Here is a 19,681-nt window from a genome sequence, read left to right as displayed (position 1 = left end):
CTGGTGGTGGCGGGATCGGCGCCGCGAGCGGACCCCCGGGGGGGGGGGGGGGGGGCGCGGGGCGATCGGACCCCGGGGGGGTGCCCCCACGGTGGCCAGGCCCGCGATCGGGGCCCACCGATCGGCGGGCGGGCCAGTGCCATGGGGGCACTCTTTCTCTTCCGCCGCCACCACGGCCTACACCATGGCGGAGGCGGAAGAGAATCCCCCACCGCGCATGTGGCGAGCGGGCGTCAAAGGCCGCTGGTGCCGGTTTTGCCACCAGTCGGCGTGGTGCCAACTGCTCCGGCGCGGGCCTAGCCCCCAAAGGTGCGGAGAATTCCGCACCCGACGCCGGAGTGGTTGGTGCCACTCCGCTACGCCGGGACCCCCCGCCCCGCTGGGTAGGGGAGAATCCCGCCCTAGGTTCTTCAGTTCCCACCTAATATTGTTATAATTAACCTTCCCCAAATTTAGCACATTAACCCTAGCACCACTCTTATCCTTGTCCACCAGCACTTTAAAACTTACTGAATTGTGGTCACTGTTCCTGAAATGCTCCCATACTGTAACTTCTACTACCTGGCCGGCCTCATTCCCCAATCCCAGGTCCAGTACAGACCCTTCCCTAGTTGGGCTATATACATATTGTTTTAAGAAGCCCTCCTGGATGCTCCTTACAAACTCTGCCCCATCTAAGCCGCTAAGAGATATGGCCAATCCACCTACCCTGCACATATTTGGAACGCAAACATGGCGAGAATGTGCAAACTCTACATGGACAGTAACCCAGAGTCGGCATCGAACCTGGGACCTCGGTGCCGTGAGGCAGCAGTGCTAATCACTGCGCCACAGTGCTGCCCTACTTCTAGATCTCTTTCTTCTATAACTCTCCCCAACACCCTACCATTAACTGAATAGGTCCTGCCCCGATTTGATCTACCAAAATGCATCACCTCACATTTATGTAAATTAAAGTCCATCTGCCATTCATCGGCCCCCTGGCCCAATTGATCAAGATCCCGTTGCAATCCTAGATAGCCTTCTTCACTGTCCACTATGCACCAATCTTGGTGTCATCTGCAAACTTACTAAACATGCCTCCTAAATTCCCATCCAAATTATTGATATAAATAACAAATAACAGTGGACCCAGCACTGATCCCTGAGGCACACCACTGGTTATAGGCCTCCAGTTTGAAAAACAACTCTCTACAACCACCCTTTGTCTTCTGTTGTCAAGCCAATTTTGTATCCAATTGGCTACCTCACCCTGGATCCCATGAAATTTAACCTTATACAAAAACCTACCATGAGGTACCTTGTCAATGGCCTTGCTAAAGTCCATGTCAACAACATCAACTGCACTGCCCTCATCTACCTTCTTAGCTACACCTTCAAATTCGTGATACATGACCGACTGTCCCTAATCAGTCTTTGCCTCTCTAAATGCCTGTTGATCCTGCCTCTCAGAAAACCTTCTAACAACTTAACCACCACAGACATTAGGCTCACCGGCTGTGGTTCCCGGCTTTTCCCTGCGGCCCTTCTTAAACAGAGGCACTACTTTTGCTCCCCTCCAATCTTCAGGCACCTCATCTGTGGCTGTCGACAATTCAAATATCTCAGCTACCCTCCCACAACATCCTGGGGTACATTTCATCAGGTCCCGGGCATTTATCTATCTTGATGCGCTTTAAGACTTGCAGCACCTTCTTCTCTGTAATATGTCCACTCCTCAAGACATCACTATTTATTTCCCAAGTTTCCTGACATCCATGCCTTTCTCAATAGTAAATACTGAAAGATGGTGTTAATCACATTTATTTACAGCTAATGGAATTAAATTAGCTGCTCAGAGAATAAACAGCACAATACCCTGTGCTCCAATAAGTTTGTTACATTCCCAGTAGCTAGAGCATCTTCAACAATGGTTTCTCAACCTGTTGCTGCCACCCAGTCTCCCTAGGATCTATCCTTCGTTCCTTTTCCATCCTCATACTGCCTCTTGAAACATGAGAGGCAAAATGATCATGTGCAAAACAGTCTCACAGTGGATTGGCAGCCAATTTTTCATTTTCATTTCCCGTTGGCTTGGAAAATGCTGCCAAAAGTTTTAATTTCAATTCAAATGAAATGACGGTGAAACGAGGGAACTAGTCTTCAAAAAGAGTTTGAATGATTGCTCAAAGAGAATCTGGCGTTGTGAAAAATGTGCCACCAACTTACTAAAGGCTCGCTTTGAACTGCTGGCCCAGAGAAATTTCTCGTCCATCATTCCATGTCATGGAGCTTCCTTGTGTATGCTAATGACATCCACCTTTACGTCTCCACCAACTTCCCCAACTCCTTCATTGCCTCTGTGATGTCAAATTGCTTATACTGAACATCCAAAATTTGGATTAGCTAAAGCGTTCATCATCTAAACACTCAAAAGGTTGAAGCTATAGCACGCTTAATGAAATATAATTGGCTGGATTCTCCATTGCACCGGCAGCCCACCCATGCCTGGGGATTTCTCTACAGCATGGGGCTGCCCACAATGGGAAATCCCACCGGCCAGCTGGCAGGACGGAGAATCCCGCTGCTGGCAGGGGCGTGCCGATGGAGAATCCCGCCCCATACCTTTGCCACTGATTCTATCTTCTCCAGTCTCTGATATAGGTGAACTCGACTATTTGCAACCTCAGCATCCAATTTGATCCAAAGCTGTGCTTTTAAGTCTATGGGTGGGATTTTCCACGCTCTCCTGCGGTGTGTTCCGTGGCGATGGAGGCGACCTGTCAATGGTCTCTCGTTCTGAGCACCCCCTGCTCCGGGAAATCCGCGGCAGGGGTTCACTGCCGGTGAGAACGTCCGTAAATTCCATGTGTTCTCCATCACATAGACTATCTAATATACGGATATATACGCCCCTAACACAACTCAATTACTGCTGTCACTCTCAGCCATGCCTTTGTCATCCCCAAACTCTCTTGGCCAACCTATCATCTTCTGTAAATTTAAGCTCATCCAAAACTCAGCTGTCCCTATTCCTTCCTACTCCAGGTCCCAGTCAACATGGCTTAGTCAAGGGCAGGTCATGTCTGATAAATTTAATTGTGATATTTGACTAGGTGACAGAGGCAGGGGATGCTGTATATTTGGACTTTCAGAGAGCATTTGATACAGTGCCACATGGCAGGTTGGTTAGCAAATTTAATATGTTTGGGATTGATAGGTCCTTGGCTGCATGGATTAGAAGTTGGCTAAGAGATAGGAAACAGAGGGTAGGTATAGATGGGCATTTCTCAGACTGTAGACAAGTTGAAAGTAGTGTTCCCCGGGGATCAGTGTTGGGACCCTTGCTCTTTCTGATTTATATGAATGATTTAGAAGTGGGTGTTGAGGGCAAAATCTCTAATTTTGCAGATGATTCTAAGGTAGAGAGAATAGTGAATTGTGAGGATGATGCTGAGCGACTTCAAAGGGACATTGATAAGTTGGCCAAATGGACAGACATCTGGCAGATGAACTTCAATGCAGTGAAATGTGAGTTAACGTGTTTTGGTAGAAGAAACATGGGGAGACAATATAGGCTCAATGGTACAACTTTGAGGTGAGTATAGGAGCAGAGGGACCTCGGGGTTCAAATGCATAATTCTCTGAAGGTGTCCTGACAAGTTAAAACAGTTGTTAAGAAGGCTTATAGCATCCTTGGGTTTATAAATAGAGGCAGAGTATCAAAGCAAGGAAGTGATGCTACACCTCTACAAATCATTGGCCAAGCCACATTTGGAGTATTGTGTTCATTCTGGGCACCTTATTTAATGAAGGATGTTAAAACCTTGGAGAGAGTGCAGAGGAGATTTATTAGAATGATACCAGGAATGAGGAATTTTTAGATACGAGGAAAGTATGGCAAAATTGGGCTTGTTCTCCTTTGAGCAGAAAAGATTAAGCGGCAAACTGATAGAGGTGTTTAAAATTCTGAACAATTTTGACAGGATAAAGAAGCATATTTTGTTTCCACTGGTTGGTATGTCAGTGACTAGAGACCACAATTTCAAGATAGTCAGCAAGAGAGCTAGGAGTGAGACGAAGAGAAACATTGAGAGTTATTGGGGTTTGGAATGCACTACCTGGGAGAGTGGTGGAGGTGGATTCATAGGAGGTTTCAAAAGAGAGCTGGATATATCTTTGAATGAAATGAAATGAAAAAATGAAAATCGCTTATTGTCAAGAGTCGGCTTCAATGAAGTTACTGTGAAAAGCCCCAGTCGCCACATTCCGGCGCCTGTCCGGGGAGGCTGGTACGGGAATCGAACCGTGCTGCTGGCCTGCTTGGTCTGCTTTATAAGCCAGCGATTTAGCCTTGTGAGCTAAACCAGCCCCTGTGATGTACTTATATGATATAATAATCTTTATTGTCACAAGGTTTCTCTTTTGGGAGTCTTTGCAAACACGATGGACCGAATGGCCACCTTCTGAGTTATAAATAACAAACAATTAGCTGTCACCCCATGCCTCGCTGATCTGCACAGCCTCCAAACATGCAATTTTTAAATTCCCGCTGTCACTTTTGAATCCCTTCATAACCTTGCCACCACATCCCTCTTTTTCTGTAACAATGCATGAAGCTCTCAGTCCTCTTATTCTGGTCTGTTGTTCCTCCATTAATAGCATCTTACCATTGCAGCCATCCTTTGAAGTGCCTGGGTCCCTTGGTCTGACATGCCCCCTCTAAACCTGGCCAACTGGTCACTTCCTTCTTTCAGATCCTCATCACAATCAAACACTTTGGGCGAACATTTTGGTTGTCCCTCCTAATATCTCTTCCTGTTTCTTGGCAATCATTTATATCTGTTTGTGGTATTGTGTAACGGCTTACGATATTTTTCTACATTAAATATGTGATATATAGGGTAAATATGTGATATATAGGGTAAATATGTGATATATAGGGTAAATATGTGATATTTAGGGTAAATATGTGATATATAGGGTAAATATGAGCTGTTGCTATAGATTTATTTCTGTATTGCGTCAGTAGAATCATCGCAACTGTTTTTCTTGCAGTACATGGAACATAATTACACTCTCTCATCTTCAACTGCAGGGTTTTAAAACAGATGTTACAGACTCTAGAATGGATAAATTGCACATTCTATTTATGGAATGGGCAGTTCAGTATTTAATGTAGGGTGAAAATTACCATTCATTCCAATCATTATTCTAAATAGTTTACTCAGCATCTAAAGTAGAACAATAATAAATTGTATTCACGTAGCTACCCTAATGTAGTAAAGCATCCTCAGGTGTTTCACAGGCGAATTGTTAAACAAATTCTGACAATGAACACATGAGGAGATGGTTGGGTTGATACCTAACAGCTCGGTGAAAGAGGTAGGTCTTAAGGAATGCCTGACAAGAGAAAAGCAAGACAGTGAGGAAAGATTTAGTGGAGGCAATTTCCGAGATTCAGGGCTTGGTAGGTGAAGGCATAACCATCAATGGCAGATTCATTCATTTGGCGATACTCAGGACTGCAGACTTGGAGAGGCCCAAATATCTCTGGGGATTGTGGGGCTGAAAGAGATCATGCAGAAAGGGAGGGGTGGGTGAGGCCATGGAACAATTTGAAAACAAGAATGAGAATTTTAAAATTGAGACGTGGCTTAACCAAGAGCGAATGTTGGTCAGCGAACACAGGACTGATGGGTGAACAGCACTAGGTGTGAGTTAGGATACAGGCAACAGTTTTAGATTACCTCAAGTTGACAAAGGATAGAATGTGGGAGGCTGGCCAAGAGTGCATTGGAATAGTCAAGTTTAAAGGTAACTCGGGCCTAGGTGAAGGTTCAGGAGCAGATGAGTGGAAGCCTGGCTGAGTCAGGTGATGTTACAGAGATGGAAATAGGTGGCCCAGTGATTTGTGGTCAGAGACATATCTCAGGATCAAATACGACACCAAGACTGTGAACAGTCTGAATCAGCCACAGTTAATCGCAAGGGCTGAGCCATTGTCAAGAGGCCAGAGCTGTTGGTGGGTACAGTGGCTTTAATCTTCCCAATATTTTACTGGAGGTAATTTCTGCTCATCCACAACTGGATGTTGGACAAGCAGTCTGACAATTTAGAGATAGTGGAGCAGCTGAGAGAGGAGGTGCTGAGTTAGGACGGGCTGTCATCAGCATACATGTTGACATTGGTGTTTTTGGATGATGTCGCTGATGGGCAGCATTGAGAAAAGGAATAGGAGGGGGAACAAGGAAACACCAGAGATAATGGTATGGTAGCAGGAAGAGAAGCTGTTGCAGGCAGCTAGATAACGGCAGATACACTCGCTGTGACTGGGTAGAAAGAAATACCTGTGATTATAGTCCCAGTCAGCTGGATCATAATAGATTCAAATATGGACTTCCAAGAAAAGGAGTGACTGTGGATTTGGGAGGTGACATAATGTTCAAGGACTTTGGAAAGGAAAGATAGATTGGAGATGAGGCAATAATTAGCAGCAACTCCGGGGGTAAAGGGTTGTGTTTTCTGAAGAGAAACATGATGTTGGCAGGTTAGAAGGAGAGAGGGACAGTACCTGAAGAGAGAGAAAAGTTAATTATATTCTAACATGGGGACAAGGAACAGAAGTTGGATAGTCAGCAATTCAGTGGCGACAGGATCAAGAGAATAGGAGGTGGTTCACATAGACAAGATGACTGAATGATAGAGCATAATAGGAGACAAACTAGAGAAAGCTATGGGTGGAATTCTCCGTCCGCTGAACCTGTTTTCTGGTAGGAGTGCCCCCGCCGACAGTGGGATTCTTCGTCCTGGCAGCCAGCCAATGGATTTCCCATTGTGGGGACCCCCAAGCCATCGGGAAATCCGTGGGCGTGATGTTGAAGGCACGGTTGCTAAGTTTGCAGATGATACAAAGATCTGTAGAGGGGCAGGTAGTATTGAGGAAGCAGGCGGACTTCAGAAGGATTTGGACAGGCTAGGAGAGTGGATAAAGGGTTTAAGGAAATGGTTTTTAATTAAGAAAATAAGCTGGGGGTTATCATTGCGTTCTATGATGGTGCTACGGGATGAAGTCTGCATTCAGAGTGGAAATGAGGGCTGTACCTAGGAAACGGTCAGGTTGAGAAGGACCGTAATGTCTTTCACATGGATTAAGGCACGGTGGAGATGGGGGTGAGGTTGAGTAATCCGGTGTTGTAGCAATGTCACATTGAATGGATGATCAGAGCCAGTTGGATTTTTGCAAACGCAGCTGGGAGTGAATTGGGTCAGAGTTTATTTCTAGTTCAGGCACAGAAGGAAATAGAGTTGGGAGGGGGAAGGAGGATGTGGGTGTAGAACAATATAAGGAAGAGTTCAGAGATGGCCTTATCTATGATTGATACGGTGTGAGTAGCAATGTCATGTGGAATAGCAAGTTGCAGGGAACGGCTGTGATTATGGACGGAGGAGTTTACACAGAGAGGGTGGAGATTAGGAAGAATAGGATCTCAGAGGCGAGGGAGCATGAGATAGAGGTTGAAATCACTGAGAATAAGAATAGGCTGAATATAGAAACTGAGGATGAAAGCGGCAAGGATATCTTTGTGAGAAAGTTTTACGATGCTTGGCTGGGTGATAGAGTATGAGGACGTTCAATGAGACTATGAGAGGGGTGGAATAAAGTTAGATACTCAAAAGTGGAGTAGGTCTGGGGACTCTGGAGCAAAGCACTGAGCAGGGTGAGCTCCACCTCCTCCTGCTCAAGGCTAAGCCTAATGCAGCTCAAACTGGTGCACAGAGTGCACCTGACCAGAACCCGAATGAGCAGGTTCTTCCCGGAGGTGGAGGACAAATGTGACCGGTGCCAGAGGGGCCCGGCTAACCACACCCACATGTTTTGGGCTTGCCCCAAGCTTGCTGGGTTCTGGACAGCCTTCTCCGAGGCAATGTCCAAGGTTGTAGGGGTGGGGGTGAAGCCATGCCCAATGGCGGCAATCTTCGGGGTATCGGAGCAGCCAGAGCCACACATAGGGAAGGGGGCCAACACCTTGCTTTTGCTTCCCTAATCTCACTCCGGAGAATCCTGCTCAGCTGGTGATCGGCAGCACCACCCACAGCTGCAGACTGGCTCACTGACCTCCCGGGATTTCTCCACTTGGAGAAGATCAAGTACGTCATCCGAGGGTCAGAGGAAGGCATCTTGGAAACTTGGGGGCAGTTCGTTGGCCTGTTTCAAAACCTGTTCGAGGCCAGCAATGAAGAGTAAGCCAGGGAAGAAAAAAGAACAAAAGGACTGCGCAACCTGTGGGGGAGGGGGGGGGGGGGGGGGGGGAGAGAAACCACAAGAGAAGAGGAAGGATGCTGAAACCAATGGCCGGTGGAGCGGGGGAGGGGGGGGTGGAGGAAGGGGGGATATCATAGACTGATCCAGAGGGCAGTACAGTTAGTCAAATGAAGGACAAAACAAACCTCTCTGTAAAATAAAGCAAATTAGTGCGGGCAAGCAAAATGTAATGTATATAAGCAATAACTGTTTATAAATATGAGAAACGGCCTTAAAAAGATTTTCAAAAAAAAAAGTGGAGTAGGTCCCCGAGGAGTGGGGAACAGATAAAGGCATGATTTAGCCACTGCCAACATCTGTCGACTGATGTAAGGTGTCGCCAGGTGGTGATGGTGGCGGGGGGCTTCTGTTTCTGTGAGGTGCCATGATATCAATGCAATTATGCACAATGAGCTCACAGCAAGTGCCTTATTCATAGCTGCAGACCAAGGGAGATATGGACAGGGGCAGTGGGAGCAAAGCTACCAGGTCAACTGCGAGAAATGAGATGAATTTGACAAGATTATCCCTCAGTAATGACACTGGGTGGGAATGATGGACAGTCGGATTAGTCAGTTGCGGTTTCTGCGCATTAGAGGGCAGCAATGAGTCCATCGATGGGGTCTTTGGAAGATGACAAATGGGGCTCAGAGGGAAATTGTTACTTTATCCAAGAAGGAATCAAGCTTGGGATGGAAGAATGAAAGTAGGAAGTTCAAGGAATATTGAAGAGTTAGATAGGGATAGGGCAGAGTACCAGACAAGGGAAAAGTGAAAGGAGGTATGGTGACAGGAGAGGGATAAAGAGATCAAAATAAAAAGGGGTTGAAAAAAGTAGGAATAAGAAAGATGGGCCCTTTTCCACAATGGCAGCCAAAATGTGCATCGATGGAGGGAATTAGGCCTAATTACAGAACAATTTTTAGGATACAAGTGTTTCGATACTAAACCAGAAATAGAGAGGAGGTGATAGATGGGAGAGCCCAGAGTTAAAATCAAAGGTTTTCTGGTTGGGTAAAGCTAACGTACATAGGCTGGGTGGGTCAGCATGGAGCACCAATGAACAGTCCAATCTCAGAAATAAAGGTGACAGGCGAGTGAAGTCCAGAAGCTATTTGAACGGCAAAATGTAGGAGTGCACTGATGGAGAAGTTTCCATAGGAATGAAGATTATGGGGCTGGGTTAGCACACTGGGCTAAATCGCTGGCTTTTAAAGCAGACCAAGGCAGGCCAGCAGCACGGTTCAATTCCCGTACCAGCCTCCCTGAACAGGCGCCGAAATGTGGCGACTAGGGGCTTTTCACAGTGACTTCATTGAAGCCTACCCATGACAATAAGCAATTCTCATTTTCATTTTTCATTTTCAAGATCCAGGAGGTGTGCAGAATTGGTTGCAGGGCAGGAAAAGGAGAAAGTAAAGGTGACATTATCAAAAAATCCAGAAGTGGTGTAGGAATGTGCTTCAGCTCAAGAGAGTGAATCTCTAGCCAGGATTGTACCTGAAGCTGACAAACCAGTGGAACCAGTAGAGCAGTCACAGCTTCAGGAGGAAGCAGCAGTGTGGGTTGGGCTATAAACTGATCAAAGTTACTTTCTAAACTTTAAGGAACAGAGCCGCTACACAGCAGCTGTGTATTAGAATGCATTCCAGTGCTGACACAAACTCTTGCCATTTACAGAAGTCAAAAAATTTGGAGGTCACATTTGAGTAAAGATCGTGCTCCAATAAGAGAGAGAGAGAGAGCATATCGTGGGAATGGGTAATGTCAGTTTCAACTTGTAGTTAACTTATAATTGGGCCGAAATGCATCCACTTTGAAGCTGCTGGAACTTGGATACTGGAAAAAAGTACTGGGACCCCCAATCTGGGAGAGAAAGGGAAATGGCTAGTAGCAGATTGGCAACAGATACAAAAAAAGGAGCTCATAAAGGAGCTGACTACCGCAGCCATCTTGAAAGTTGTCAAGGAATTGTTAACAAGGACGTGCTCCAAACTCCACAAAAACCGGGGTCCTGCCACTCTGGTTTCAGCACCACCTCCCCCCATACAATTCCGAACTTCCTTCCGAGAACAGAACTCCTCTGGACCTATCCTCCAGCTACAGGTATTACAATGGTTTAGAGTTGGCTAGGTCTCTCTTTCTCTATGACAGTTTGTTGGCTCTATGCTGATGAGACCCAAACCTCAAAATGCACTATTAATACTGCCCTCAGATAGCTAACCTACATGTTTTGTCAATAATTAAAGTCTACCCCATTATTCTGGCATTCACTTCCTGCTGATATTTTCTGTTCTAAATTTGCTTGGCAGTACAACATTTGAGTGCTGCTGAGAAAAGAGACATGCTGTCAAAACTTTCTGTCTTGCACTCACCAGGACAGAATTACAAGAATAGCAAATCTCAAAGGGAACAACAATTCATGCCACATGAGGAATTTGTGCTGATTGATTGACAAGTGAATTCTGGTTGGTAGTGGCATTACTATGGAGAATGCACCATCCCCCTGCTTTTGTTTCAATTCAAACCAGGCAAGTTGATTCTGATTGGTCGAGGTCTTGTCATGGGGAATGCATCAGGAATCACTTGTCCCTCAAGCTTTTGTTGTATTGAAAAAAGGTGCAATGCCTGGACATGTTTCTTTTGTTTGCAAAGGGCAGGGCTCTGCACATGAATATATTCAACTTCTAATAAGTGTAAGTCAGCCACACTGCAAGCCCAACTGATAATCTTAAATTCTCAGCACAGTTGGGATTGTTTAGTAAATTTGGTCCATTCCCAGGAGCACAATGTTGAACACTATGTTGAACACTATGTTCTGAGTTTTGCAATCTTAGGCTGGTTGAGTGTGGTCAATACGCAGCCAGTTGTGAACGGCCAAAGAGACATGCACTGGAACTTTCTGGTCCCGCTGTTGCCTCACCCCTGCCACAGGTTTCCCGGTGTTGAGGTGCCCAGTCAATGGGAAACCCCATTAACAAATGGAGGGGCGGGAAGATCCTGCCATTGGCTAATGGCGGGCCGCCTCCATGAAACATGTGGCGGATTGTGCGGAAAATCCCACCCATTTTGTTTGAAACGCTCCACTAGGCATTGGGACATACAGCTTACATGCCTTGCATCACACAAGCACTAAAATTCATACACCACATTATTCATTCGTGTGGTTGATAGAATGTCTTTTTGGCTTGGTAGCAGCATCCTATTAGTGAAGAATACCACTCGTGTTGCTATTGCACAGTAGCTGCGTGAAACAGCTCGCTTAACCCATTACCCTTGCAGAGTAATCTGACGTAGACCGGGTACTTTTCAGGACCATATGTTAGGTTCATTTATGAATTTGTGTGCTACACATAGAATCATAGAATCTCTCCTGTGCAGAAGAAGGCTGCTCGGCCCATCGAGTCTGCACTTACCCTCTGAAAGAGAACCCCACTCAGGTCCACTCCCCCACCTGATCCCTATAACCCTGCAGCACCAATTAAACATTGAACAGTAAGGGGCAAATTAGCTTGGTTAATCCACCTAACTGGCACATCTTTGGACTGTGGGAGAAAACCGGAGCACCTGGAGGAAACCCACACAGACATGGGGAGAAAATGCATACTCCACACTCCATATATAGCGAGCAATGATCTGATTGGGTTAGCCATTATACCGCAGGATAGCTATGAAACGTCTCATTTTCACAAGGCATTTTAAGTGTATTCTCCTAGGGATCTTTGCGTTGATTGGCATGTGGCAAGGGAGTGAGCTGGTGATAAGGGTATAAAGCTTCTGCAGCAACCCTTGAAGAATTAACGCTGACGTCACCACCGGCGCATGCGCGGTAGGGGGGGTCTATTCCGCCTCCGCCATGGTGGAGGCTGTGGCGGCGGCGGAAGAAAAAGAGTGCCCCCACGGCACTGGCCCGCCCGACGATTGGCGGGCCCCGATCGCGGGCCAGGCCACCGTGGGGGCACCCCCCGGGAACCGATCGCCCTGCGCTGCCAATCCCGCCGGCACCAGATGTGCTCCAATTCCCACCGGCGGGAGAGGCATGTCAGCGGCAGGACTTCGGCCCATCGCAGGCCGGAGAATCGCCGCGGATGGCACGCCGATCAGCGCGGCGTGATTCTCGCTCCCGCCGATTCCCAGGTGGCGGAGAATTCCGGCCACGGCGGGGGCGGGATTTACGCCGGCCCCGGGCGATTCCCCGACCCTGCAGGGGGGGTCGGAGAATTGCGCCCCTTGTTTCTCTTACCCTTTTTATGCTGATCAGGAATTTTAGTTGAGAATTCTGCACAATCGGGACTGTTTAGTAAATTTGGTCTATTCACAGAATCACATTCAATGTTGACCACTATATTCAGAGTTTTGCAAGTTTGGGCTGGTTGAATGCGGTTAATACCCAGCCTGTTGTGAGCTTTCCGGTCCCGGTGATAATCCATAGACTGTCCTAGCTTCTGTTTGTGGCCTAGCCTGCCTCTATCTTTCCCTCCTTGTAAACAGTTGCGTCAACTCTCAGTGAACTCTGACCCATTGTATGCCTGCAGTTGCCTGCCTTGTTATTCAGGCTTATTATACATGGCACAAAGCCAGAAAATGATGGAAAACTGCAGCATCTGTAGCGAGACAACAGAGCTAATGAGTGCGATTTAACAGGAAAAGTTCTAAGTGTCACATTGAGTGCAACATCCTGGTGCTTCCCAACGGCCAAGTCGGTGAGATCGTGGTGCATTTAATAATAATCTTTATTGTCACAAATAGGCTTACATTAACACTGGAATGAAGTTACTGTGAAAAACTCCTAGTCGCCACATTCTGGCGCTTGTTCGCGTACACTGACGGAGAATTCAGAATGTCCAACTTACCGAAAAACATGTCTTTAGGAATTTGTGGGAGGAAACCAGAGAAAACCCACGCAGACACAGGGAGGAAGTGTAGGCTCCACACAGGCAGTGACCCAAGCCGGGGATGGAACCCGGGACCCTGGCGCTGTGAAGCAACAATGCTAACCACTGTGCTACCGTACTGCTCACGACACTTAGTGCTGAAAATGATCCCCCACGACCTTCAAGCCTGAATTAGCTGTCCCACAGCTGATTCACCGGAACCGTGCCCGGCAGCTTGCCTCTAACAAGTGGGGAGCTGCTCATAAACACGCCCCCCGAACTCACTCTCAGGCAACACATGACCATGGCACCAAGTACACCTGCTCCATGCTTCGGAGACTCCAACCTGGCCTGGCTGCTGGGCACTGTGGAGGTGAGTCGGGACACGCTGTTCCCCGAGGGGATCGGCAGACCAGTAATAGGGCTGCCAATGCCACGGGGGATGCTGTGGCAGCGGCCCTCAGTTCGGCCAGTGCGACCAGAGGAATGCTGTCCAATGTCAGAAGAAGACCAGAAAACCATCACCGGGTTGCAAGTGTAAGTTAACACTGGCTGCCTGATATCAGTCCCACCTGCCATCCCCCTGACCTCCTGCACACCCCCCTCCCAACAAGTTGTCGCTGACACCTTACCCCCCCACTTTATATCACCGGCCTTGTGCCCCAGCACACCCTAGCACCCACCAGCACAACCCCTCCATGCCCAGGAGCGGTGCCCACACATGCTACCTGCCATAGAACCCCCCACTACCCCATGCATCAAGCGTGTGGTTGACAATGCCCCTCTCTGTCCCCGCACGAAAGGTTGGCCCAAATTAGGCAGGAAAAGGCCCAAATGGGTGGTGGGGTTCCGAATCCTTGTCCCTTATATGGAATGAATCCTGGAGATCATGGGGTTGGCCGAGGAGAGGGCAGTCACCGACAGCGAGGTTGAACTGCACTGCGGAGGTGAGGATCAATTGCCCCTTCACCCTGTCCCAAGTGAGTTGTTCCTGTCAGACAAATGATCCTTCCCTCTCTCTGATGACATGTCCATTCACTTGCAGGATGTTTACCTGATGGAACCGGGCCGCCTGGGGTCACAAGAATGCACTTAATTAATATTTTATTGGCAAAAATGGTCAACAGTAACAATGATTCGAAAAGCAACTACATAACAGTCCACGCATCACACTAACCATTTAACAACAAGGAAACATCACCATTATCATTATAACATCACCAAAATCATTAGTAATCTGCGATAGTATTTCTTCAACATCCTCATTAGGATGCTCATTTGGATCAATGCTGCGCACCAGGTCCCGCAGAGTCTGCTTCAAATCTGATTGCCTTCTGGACTCACAGATCCCCATGAGCCCAGTATTCCAGTTTCCAGGAATCTTAGAAAAAATTGTCCTTCTTTCAAGCTACTGAAAATGGAAACAGCAGCAGCAGCCTCCAGGCATTTGCAGCTACAAGCAGCAGCAAGCAGCAAACACAACCTGCAGCACCACTTGAAAATATTTTGTTTATTAACTGGTCAACAGGAACAAAGATTTGACAATCAACTGCGTAACATTCCAAACATCACACTAACTATTAAACAAAGAAACATCGAACATACAGGGCAGAAGGAGGCCATTTGGCCCATCGAGTCTGCTCCGACCCACTTAAGCCCTCACTTCCACCCTATCCCCGTAACCCAACAACCCCTCCTAACCTTTTTGGTCACGAAGGGCAATTTTAGCGTGGCCAATGCACCTAATCTGCATGTCTTTGAACTGTGGGAGGAAACCGGAGCACCCGGAGGAAACCCACGCAGGCACGGAGAGAACGTGCAGACTCCGCACAGACAGTGACCCAGCGGGGATATCGAACCTGGGACCCTGGCGCTGTGAAGCCACAGTGCTATCCACTGTGCTACCGTGCTGCCCTAAACACCAAGGAAATGTCACCGTTCCATATTAGTACAACTACAATGCTATATCAGCTCATTTTCACAAAAACAAACAAACACAAACAAACCACCCCTTGCAGGTTCCTCAAGAGGAACGGAGGACAGAACTTTGTCATAGAAATGATCTGTCCATTAATGTGTTACTCGTTCCACACATCAGTGCCATTCTCTGTCCAGGAGCTGCAGATATGCAGGCCATCCCACAGGGCCCAATCTCACAGGAACTAAATCCTGGCATCCACATACTATTCTACTGGTGCTGACAGTGCAGTTGAACATCCTTGACTTCCAGTATGTTTTAAAAAAAAATTCAGAGTACCCAATTCATTTTTCCAATTAAGGGGCAATGTAGTGTGGCCAATCCACCTACCCTGCACATCTTTTGGGTTGTGGGGGCGAAACCCACGCAAACACGGGGAGAATGTGCAAACTCCACACGGACAGTGACCCAGTGCCGGGATCGAACCTGAAACCTCGGCGCCGTGAGGCAGCAGGGCTAACCCACTGTGCTACCGTGCTGCCCAACTTCCAGTATGTTTAACCCGCGGTGATGTGCCAGCTACATGCTGCACTCACCACATCAGCAACAAAAGCATCAGCATTCTGCAAAATCAATTCTTCAACAACGTCATCAAGTGGCCCATTTGGATCAATGTCGCGCACCAGGTCTCAGAGCATTATCTCAGTTCAAACCCGAACTCATACGCCCGAGCCCGGTGTTCCAGGACCCAGGGATCTTGGAACAAGTTAGTCTTCTTTCCGGCTACAGAAAAGGAACGAAGGAGCAACAACAGCCTCCAGGCATCTGCAGCTAGCAAGCAGGAGCAAGCAGCAAACACAACCTGCAGTTGTGAAGAGCTCTTACAACTAACAATGCAGGGTCCTTATTAGCAATAGTCTTCAACTATCATAGTGACCATCAGCATATAACCAAGAACAAGAGCTCTATCGTGGAAGTGTTTGGTAGGACAGGCAGCAGCTTAGTTACCCCAGATATGGGTATGCACAATATGAGGCAACATGGTAGCACAGTGTGCAGCACTGTTGCTTCATAGCGCCAGGGTCCCAGGTTCGATTCCCGGCTGGATTGCTGTCTATGCGGAGTCTGCACATTCACCCCGTGTCTGTGTGGGTTTCCTCCGGGGCTCTGGTTTCCTCCTACAAGTCCCGAAAGACGTGCTTGTTGGGTAATTTGAACATTTTAAATTCTCCCTCCATGTACCCGAACAGGCGCCGGAATGTGGCAACTAGGGGATTTTCACGGTAACTTCATTGCAGTGTTAATGTAAGCCTACTTGTGACAATGAAGATTATTAATTAATATTGGAGGATGGCCTGTAGATGCCGAGCCCCTCACTCCCCCAGCCCAGGGATGACCCCTGACTTATGGCAGCCAGGCCCTCCACCCAGGCCCGTCCCACACTCCCTCACCCTCGAGCACTGAGGCTGCAGCTCCAGTGCCCCTGGGCTTCATGCTGGGATTGGAAATAGCTACTCACTTCCTCAGCTCCCCATTTTAAAATAAGAGTGCTAAATGGCACCTGCAGAACCTATCGTTGGGGAGCCAGTTAGTTCCCAGGAGACCCAAGATTCGGCTTCCATCTGATTAATGAGATGGAGATTGCTCTTAATTGGTCTCAATTAATGTCTCGTCATATCTGGGTGGGATCCAGAACCCACCAATGGCAGCGGGCAGGTTAAATCGCAAACCATTTACACCTGGCGCCAAACCCAATTTTGCCCTCTCCCGCGATTCAATGGTAATGCCCAGATCTGCACCCGGCACAACGCGGCCGTTAAATGACGCCCAATGTTTTGAGTTCGGATGACTCTTCGTCAGACCTGCTGTTTTCCAGCATTTTCTGTTTTTGTTTGTGATTGCAGCATCCTCAGTAATTTGCTTTTATTTTTTATTATTCATGGCATCTGGCTGGCTCTCTGTCCACCTTCCTGTCTACTTACAACTTCAGTGCTCTGTCTGTTACCTTGTAGTCTACAGGGCATTCCCTGCCTCTGCTTACCAAATGGTTGCCTGCTCTTGGCCCTAGCATTCTTTGGTCATTGGCCAATTATCCTCCATCCTCTATCCCTCTTTGACCTGCAAATTAGATTTAGGTTTGATTCTCAGAGGAGATTGATTGCTAATGTTTTATCTTTGCCAAATTAAAATTCCTTCAAAGTATCCCACATTATCCTTGTTTCATGGTAGGAAGGGTAGAGTTTTGTGATGTTGAATAAACTGCATCGAGGAAAATCCTGTTGACCTTAGTTCACAGATATTCTTGGTAGATATTCATGATCTACTGAAATTCTTGGTCATGCCTCTGCCCACTGGCATCACCTTTCATCATCTGCTTCTTCTCATCCCCAGCATTAACTTTGGTTTAGCACAGGGCTAAATCGCTGGCTTTGAAAGCAGACCAAGGCAGGCCAGCAACACGGTTCAATTCCCGTACCTGCCTCCCCGAACAGGCGCCGGAATGTGGCGACTAGGGGCTTTTCACAGTAACTTCATTTGAAGCCTACTTGTGACGATAAGCGATTTTCATTTCATTTCATAACTTTATGGAATTTTACGGCCTTTCCAAGAGCAGTCAGGCAGGAGGCAATTGAGTGCCATGTGACAGGACAATGCACATTGCCTATGTACCACCCCAGATATCTTACCTGCAACAGCGGAGGCATTGGACATCTTGCCTCAGGGCCAAGTGAGGCCATTAAATACCCAATTAATAGCCAATTCAGGGTTTATTCCCACTGCTGCTGGTATTTTACAATGGCTAGGAGGTGTTCATTCCATGTGGCCAGGTCACCAGCTGTAAGTTGATGGCTTTTTGCAGGTTGATGGGTTATTGCATGCTCACCTCATATTCCCCCCTATTCTCCCAAACTAGGCCCGCACTCTCCTTCACTTGATCCTGACAGCCTGGCCCTCAGCACCATTTTGAAGAAGAGCAGGGAAGTTTCCCTCGTGCCTTAGTCAATATTTATCCCTCAATCAACATTAAAAACAGATTACTCGTCATTGTCACGTTGTTGTTTGTGGAACTGTGTTGCGCACAAATTCGTTTTGACATTTCCTGCACTATATCAGTGACTGAACTTCAAGAGTACTTCACTGACTGTAATCCACTTCGGAACATTCTGTGGTTGTGAAAGGCACCATATAAATGTAAGTCTTCTCTTTTCTCCATGTGGCATCTGTCTGCTCCTGTCTGCATCCCTGCTCCTGTCCTGTTGCCACGACCACCAGTTTCAGGAGGGAGACAGTGTTGCTGAATGCCAATGAGACCCAGGATTTAAATTGTCTGTGGGCCTGTCCACCCTGAAAATACTGAGTTAAAATTGGAGTTTAGGTGTCAAAACTTGACCTCTTTTTTTCCTGTTCACCTCACAGAGAATGTTCACTGCGACCGTCTTTTATTTGAAAAAACCCTCAGCCTTCACCTTCGTTTGGATGAGAATACATTTATGAGTATTTCAAGTGCCATGGAGGCTATCACTCCAATAAAATTGTAAGGTGATTAATGGAGTGGCTTCCTGTTGCACACAGGACTTTAGAGAATATAATGCCCTGAATTCTCAACTCCAAAATCAATGTTCAGTTCTTCAATACAAGCTCTTTGAACTACTTGAACATTATTATCCTCCAGGATGCTTATTTGGTCATCACAATCCATCCACTTGTTTTAAAATGTGCTCATATTTCAAATGGAAGACCATTATCTACAAGGAAATAGTAATGATCTCTAAACCTTTCAAATGGTGCATACTCTATAATCATGTAACTATTGATGGCGACATAAAGAGTTACATAGAACATAGAACATTACAGCGCAGTACAGGCCCTTCGGCCCACGATGTTGCACCGTCCTATGAAACCTTTCTAAAGTCCCTCTATACTATTCCCTTATCATCCATATGCCTATCCAATGACCATTTGAATGCGTTTAGTGTTGGCGAGTCCACTACTGTTGCAAGCAGGGCATTCCATGCCCTTACTACTCTCTGAGTAAAGAACCTACCTCTGACATCTGTCCTATATCTATCTCCCCTCAATTTAAAGCTATGTCCCCTCGTGCTGGACATCACCATCCGAGGAAAAAGGCTCTCGATGTCCACCCTATCTAATCCTCTGATCATCTTGTATGCCTCAATTAAGTCCCCTCTTAGCCTTCTTCTCTCTAACGAAAACAGCCTCAAGTCCTTCAGCCTTTCCTCATATGATCTTCCCTCCATACCAGGCAACATTCTTGTAAATCTCCTCTGTACCCTTTCCAATGCTTCCACATCCTTCCTATAATGTGGCGACCAGAACTGCACACAATACTCCAAATGCGGCCGCACCAGAGTTTTGTACAACTGCAACATGACCTCATGGCTCCGAAACTCAATTCCTCTACCAATAAAAGCTAACACACCGTACGCCTTCTTAACAACCCTCTCAACCTGGGTGGCAACTTTCAGGGATCTATGGACATGGACACCGAGATCTCTCTGCTCGTTCACACTACCAAGAATCTTACCATTAGCCCAGTACTCTGTCTTCCTGTTATTCCTTTCGAAATGAATCACCTCACACTTT

At 47.1% G+C, this 19,681-nt stretch overlaps 1 protein-coding gene across 6 annotated transcripts in view; it reads right to left on the bottom strand.

Annotated features, from left to right (window-relative positions):
• The window catches only part of cers6 (ceramide synthase 6), a 388,374-nt gene that overhangs the window by 28,853 nt on the left and 339,840 nt on the right, over positions 1-19,681 (bottom strand). The window lies entirely within an intron of this gene.

Source organism: Scyliorhinus canicula, chromosome 2 (genome assembly GCF_902713615.1).
Source record: "Scyliorhinus canicula chromosome 2, sScyCan1.1, whole genome shotgun sequence".
NCBI classification, from domain to species: Eukaryota; Metazoa; Chordata; class Chondrichthyes; order Carcharhiniformes; family Scyliorhinidae; genus Scyliorhinus; species Scyliorhinus canicula.
Note: the sequence above shows the minus strand (reverse complement) of the source record. Positions and strands in the feature narration are given on the sequence as shown.